The sequence below is a fragment of the Coturnix japonica genome, chromosome 2 (assembly GCF_001577835.2).
Source record: "Coturnix japonica isolate 7356 chromosome 2, Coturnix japonica 2.1, whole genome shotgun sequence".
Lineage (NCBI taxonomy): Eukaryota > Metazoa > Chordata > Aves > Galliformes > Phasianidae > Coturnix > Coturnix japonica.
Window position 1 is genome coordinate 94,789,659 of NC_029517.1, and position 6,000 is coordinate 94,795,658.

Below are 6,000 nucleotides of genomic sequence, written 5' to 3' on the forward strand. Positions count from 1 at the left end.
CAGGTCCTGCTGCTGTCATGTCTGTGGCTCACTTCTGGCAACGTGTCTACTGCTGTGACATTACCCACAGGAATTAGAGAGCCGAGGTTATGGTCCTGTGCAGACACACATTCTGGATACTTCAGAAGTAGTTGGTGTGAGCCAGTCAATGCAACAGAATGAAGTAAATTACCTTTAAAATTAAAAAAATCCATTGGATTCTTCAAATGTCGTGAGCCTAAAAACAAATCTCTTACCCCAGACTGCAAATGCTCTTATCTAATTTTATAATTCCTCTAAATTAGACCAGCCACATGCTTACTGCTAAGCTCAAAACTGTCTGCAGTATCAAACATATGTTAAATCGTGTGTCTGATTCCTTGCAACATATCTGTAACTCAAAAGAACACCAAAAAGCTATCCTGAAATTTCTCCATAACTACTGACAATTGAAAACAAATTATGACTGCACTGCTGAAATTTTAGTGACCCAGGAACATTTTGTAAGAAAATGTGCTTGTATGAAAAACCACCAAACCCAAGAAGGAGAGGAAATCTCCGCTTTCAGTGGAAATCTCACTCTTCTGCAAAAAGCAAAAGCTATAATGGAAATTACTTTGCTCACCACAGAAATACAGTCACCTCTGAGTAACTATTTTTGGAAATTCCTTGTTATAGCTGTAATTGACAGACTGTGAAGCATTGCTTCTTTTGAACATGTTGAACCTTAGTCATCTCTTTTCTTGGATTTTGTGAAAATGCAACATTAAATATGGTTATTTAAGCAGGTACCCCATTTAGAAATGAAGTGCTTTATGGCATATTGAGGAAATAAAATGCAGGTCACATTGTGGAGGACTACGTTGATTTCTTTACAGATAACTGATTTCAGTCTGCAATATTAGTGACCCAGTTAATTTACAGCTTAAATTTTCACTAGTGGATTCATGATTTAAGTAACTATGTTTCTTCTGGATACAGTCACGTAATGCTTAGTTTCTATACAAGTGAGCAGGAAAAGCTCTGCTATGACGCTAGTGAGGAACCCGAGTGAAATTCCCTCTAAACTATCAGACATACTACAGACTTACCAACTGCTTCTGATAGAAATCCTGCTGCTGGTTAAAATGAGTAAATTCAACCAAGTGCACTCCAGGGCAGTCACACAGTGCCGAGCTTACTCTACCGTAATCAGCTGTTAGCTATCATCTCCCTGTTTTACTCATTACTTTTCACCTTCTTAATCAACTTGGCATAAAGAGGTCAGGAATTCTTGCTGCAAGTTTAATTCAACAATGCCTCTTTATCTTTCACCTGTCCCAAGTCCTATTCAATTCTCTCTTGCTTTTCCATATGCGGTGTTTTCACTACAATCACTTATGTTTGATTATGACTTGATGGTAGTTCCTCGCCCACAAGAGAGCTCCAGGATTCAGGAGATAAGGGTTTTATTTGAAATGCTGCCAAAAACGTGACCTCAGACAACCCATTCTGGAGGCACACCCTGATGCTAGCAGAAGTACTGGATGTTCGTTTACTCCCAGAGTAAAGAGTAAACAGAAATGGGGAAAAATAATCCTGGGTTGATTTTCCATGTTACTTGGAAAAATATACAGGTTTTAGCCTGGATTTTTTCTTTTGCTCCTGTGGGTGTCCAGAGGTGTGTCTCTGCTAGTGACTGTGGTAGCTGATGAGCTTTGTGTGACCATGATTTGTTCCCTCACATAGCTTTGCTAGGTGCAAATAGACTATTAATGTTATCTCATTAACAACAGACCTTGATCTCTGGGGTTTCCTTTTTGCAAATGTGGTTTGGTTTTGACAGGCTGTGTATATTGAATAGGGTTTATTACCTTATGCCTTTAGTGAAACCCATGTCTTATAATTGTAGGATTACACAGAATAATTGTGAGATTCCCTGATGCCCCAAGGGAATTCAGCTGCCTTTCCCACTGGCTAGGAGGCGATGAGTTTTCTAGTGGTGTACATACCAGCCTTGGAACTGAGGATCCCAGTTTTTACTCCTAGCTATGTCAGTGATTTACTTAAGGATTTCTCTGTGCCTCAGTTTTGGTAGAATAATGGTGTTACTTGCCTTTTGATAGGAGGGCTAGGAAAACCCTGGGACTGTTTGCTGCTTCAGTTAAAGATAAGGTTGCTCCCACTTTCAAAGAGCAGGATGTCATTCGACTAATTTGGTGAACAGTAGCTGGAAACACATTACTGGTAGAGAAAGCCACGGTTTGTGCCTTTGTCCAGACAAGGGGAAAAATCGAAGCAACAACAGCTATTTTTGAAAAACTATTCCCTTTGTAAATAGAATTTTCAAAGGCTACAGTGATACTGTTAGGTATACAGACTAAGGAGAAAAGATAACTCCCCAAAATGTTGGGAAATCACTTGTATATTTCAAGGAGCTATATATGTGAGTATATGTAGATTGCTGTGAAAGAGCACTCAAAACAATTTCTTGTGTAAGTAAATCTCACATCTAACTAATAATAATAATAAAAATAATAATAATAATGAGTCTGAAAATCACTGAATTTTGGTTATGTGAAATACATTATTTGCTCCAAAAGTAATGCCTCTTATTTATTTCCATGGAAACTAGAGTAGCTACAAAGAGAACGATAGCTCTAGTTGGTAGACCAAATTCTCAGCTACGAAATATTCTTTCTCAACATAGTCACCACTATTAGTTATGCGTTTTCACCAGTGATGAACAAGAGCCTTCCTGCCACACTCATAAAAGTCTGCTCCAGTGTAAGTGATACATTATTCCATAGCTGCTTTATTGGTATTGTTGCTAGGATAATATTGCCCATGCAGTCCATCTTTCATTAGCCCAAACACATGGAAGTTAGAAGGCACCAAATTTAGACTGTATGATAGGTGTGATAGAACCATCTGGCCAAGCACATTTGGCAATGTGCTACATGATCTTCAAACTGGCATGGGACCTGGTGTTACTGTGTTGCAAGAGAAAGGTTGTCTGCTTCTCTGGCCTAATGCTAGAAGTTCAAGCCCTCAGCTTAGTCAGCGTCATGATGGAGCAGTAGCGATTGAGTTAATGGATAGTCTGAGTTCCAGGATATCTAGAAAGATCACCCCTTTTTTATTCCAAAAGAGTGCATGCCACTTTACTAGCTGAGTGCTGTGTCTTGAATTTTTCCTTTGGTGAGGAGTTCACATGTTGTAATGCCCTGGGCCGATGTTTTGACTCTGGTTTGTCATGAAGACATCACATCTCGTCACTGGTAATTATGCGATCCAGGAAACTGTCACCTCCAGCCTCATACTGGTTCAATAGGTCTCGACAAACTTGCATACAGTATTCCTTCTGTTCCTATATGTGTATTTGTGGGACACACCTGGAGCACATTCTGCAATACTTTAACACTGCCACCAACATTTTCAATGTTTTGAAGCTGATATTCAGCTCCATACGCAGTTCCCCTGTTGTAATCCGCTGATTTGTGTGGATGAGCTGATTGAGACATACTTCATTTCATGGTGTGCATAACTGTCTAGAACGTCACTTGTCTTTCATGTCACTGTCAGCACTGTTGAAACACACCACTCACTGTTTGGTCTCCATAAACTTTGATCAAGCGTCAATGAACATCAGTGGGTGCAGTTTTTTTTCCACATGAAGGAATTCAGTGGCACACCTTTGCTTCATACACACTCCTGTGTCAGACACTATTTTCTCAGACTGCACCTCTGCTGCCATTTGTCATATAGCAACAACATATAATGGAATATTGGTGGGAAGGTTCAGCCTCTACTACCACACTACCACCAATGTCCACCTCTGACATCATGGTCCAACATAATAAAATAAGAGGCACTACTTTCAGAGGATCCCTTGTATAAAAATAATGTGTGTGTCTCTCTACATATGCACACACTCAGGATGTACACAGATGTATGACTATAACCCTAGCAACTCTTCCCCTGTGCACCAAAACAACGCTGCAGTGTCCCCTTCACAAGCTATTTTATCTCATCAAATGTTCACACCTCCAAATGATCGGTTTTAGTGTATAGTCTTCTCACAAAGTATGAAGAAATAATTATTGCAGGCCACTTAACTGATCAAGCTATCAAGTTAAACCTACACCACTGCATCATGTATATTTGCAGCAGCAGACATTGTTCCACCTTTGTGATTATTGTTTTTGCTGTTTTATTTTATTTTATTTTATTTTATTTTATTTTATTTTATTTTATTTTATTTTATTTTATTTCATTTATTTTATTTACTTCTTTTCACTCTGCAGCAGCACCTCAGATTGCAACAGCCAGTGCACTTGGTTGGCATTGTGAAATACAAAATAACAAAGCCTAAAGCTCCGTGGAAGACACCCTGCAACACCAGCCATTTTCTGCCTATCGCTGTGTCATCTGAGCCATCCTTAGTTCGTTTGCTCCTTGATGTTATTTTTTTCAGTGCCTGTGAAACTAGGAATGGCACGCAGCATGCTTGGAATTTGGCCAGGTTCCTGTTGAGATAGTAGAATGGAAAGAAAATAAAAAAGTACACTGACCCAATTTATCCAACTAAATGTATTGGGCCATGACAATAAATGCTGTGAACGTGTTTATCTTTGAATCATTTTTCAGGTGAAGCAGCTTAGGACAATATATTATAAATGGAGCTGGAGATCAGGGACTAAAGACTTCTCATCAGGTGGTTTATAACTTCAAAGGGCACTTTATGTTCCGTGCATCAAATATTTAAAAGAAGACTTTAAAAAAAAAAAAAAAAAAAAAAAAAAAAAAAAAAAAAAAAAAAAAAGAAAAAGAAAAAGAAAAAAAAAGAAAAGAAAAACAAACAACAACATATTTTTTAACTTAAATTCATTTCACTGAACATTTATGTCCACTTTTCTTGTGATTATTTTAGTCAAAAACAAAATTAATGAGTCTATTTTTTCCTTTTTATGACAGCTACCTACAATTAAGATTTAGGGAGTGTATGGCCCGTGCTCTCTAGCTTAAGTAGAAATGCATCTGGCTGCATCTGCAAGTGCTAAGAAGCACAACAGCACAACGGGTTTGTTTTTCAATTGCAGAGTGGGGGACGAACTTAAAACCAGATAATCATCTAAACTGAACAGCCTGTGCTTAACTTTGTCTCCCCCACACCTGTGCCATTCTTTGTACTGTGCCAGGTGATGCCCTGTTCCAGCAGTGAGTGTGCCAAGGGGTTGGCTGCTCTATTGTTGGTTCTCTATCCCAAGAAGGACCAAACAAACCCTGTGATCTCTGATCTCTGTCTCAGTTTCCTCATTCATGAGATGGGGACAATGATCTGCCTCCACCTTTGAGCACCTGGTTATATCTGAATGCAAAGTGCTAAGGACACAATGGGAGTGCAGCAGAACTGTTCTCGAGTGCCATATGGCTGGTCAGGTTGCCAGCATGCGCAGCTAAAGCAGAGAAAATAATAACCCCTCCTTCAAAAAAGAAAAAAAAAAAAAAAAAAAGAGGAAAAAGAAAAAGCCAACACCAAAAAGTCTCAAGGCCAACCAACAAACAACGGGTTCATTTTGTGCTAATAAAATAAACACGTTTCAGCAATAACTTGCCAAACAAATGTTCCATCACAGCTCCCCATTGGAACTGGTAGAATAACAATAGTATTAAATGTGCACCTTCAGCGTTGTGCACAGCTCCTCTTGCAAAACTTCCATGCTTTTATTGCCTTTTTCAGATCTAAAACATAATGTCCTTATCTTAGTGCCCTCCAACTCTTCACCTTTCCTTTGTAAGATCCACCTTGAATGCTTAAATGTAGATAGATTTGTACCCTAGGAGGGGACAAAAGAAAAATATAGAAATGTCCATACATTTTTATCTGATCCAGGTCTGAGCTACATCCAAAATGCGTCCTCAGCCTATTTTTGTCAGCCTCCATCCTCTGCATTGAAACCCCTTAGCATGACGGCCAAGCCCTGAGCCCCCCCCAACAATATCCCCCTGCAGCAGAACACATGGAAGAGTGAATTACAG

The 6,000-nt window shown here is 39.1% G+C and overlaps 1 long non-coding RNA gene across 1 annotated transcript in view; it reads left to right on the top strand.

Annotated features, from left to right (window-relative positions):
- Positions 1-4,688, top strand: part of LOC107310116 — a 54,742-nt gene extending 50,054 nt beyond the window's left edge. The window contains exon 4 of the long non-coding RNA XR_001553485.2: positions 4,266-4,688. This is a non-coding gene — a long non-coding RNA (uncharacterized LOC107310116). The remainder of the gene's footprint in view (positions 1-4,265) is intronic.
- The last annotated feature ends 1,312 nt before the right edge of the window (positions 4,689-6,000 follow it).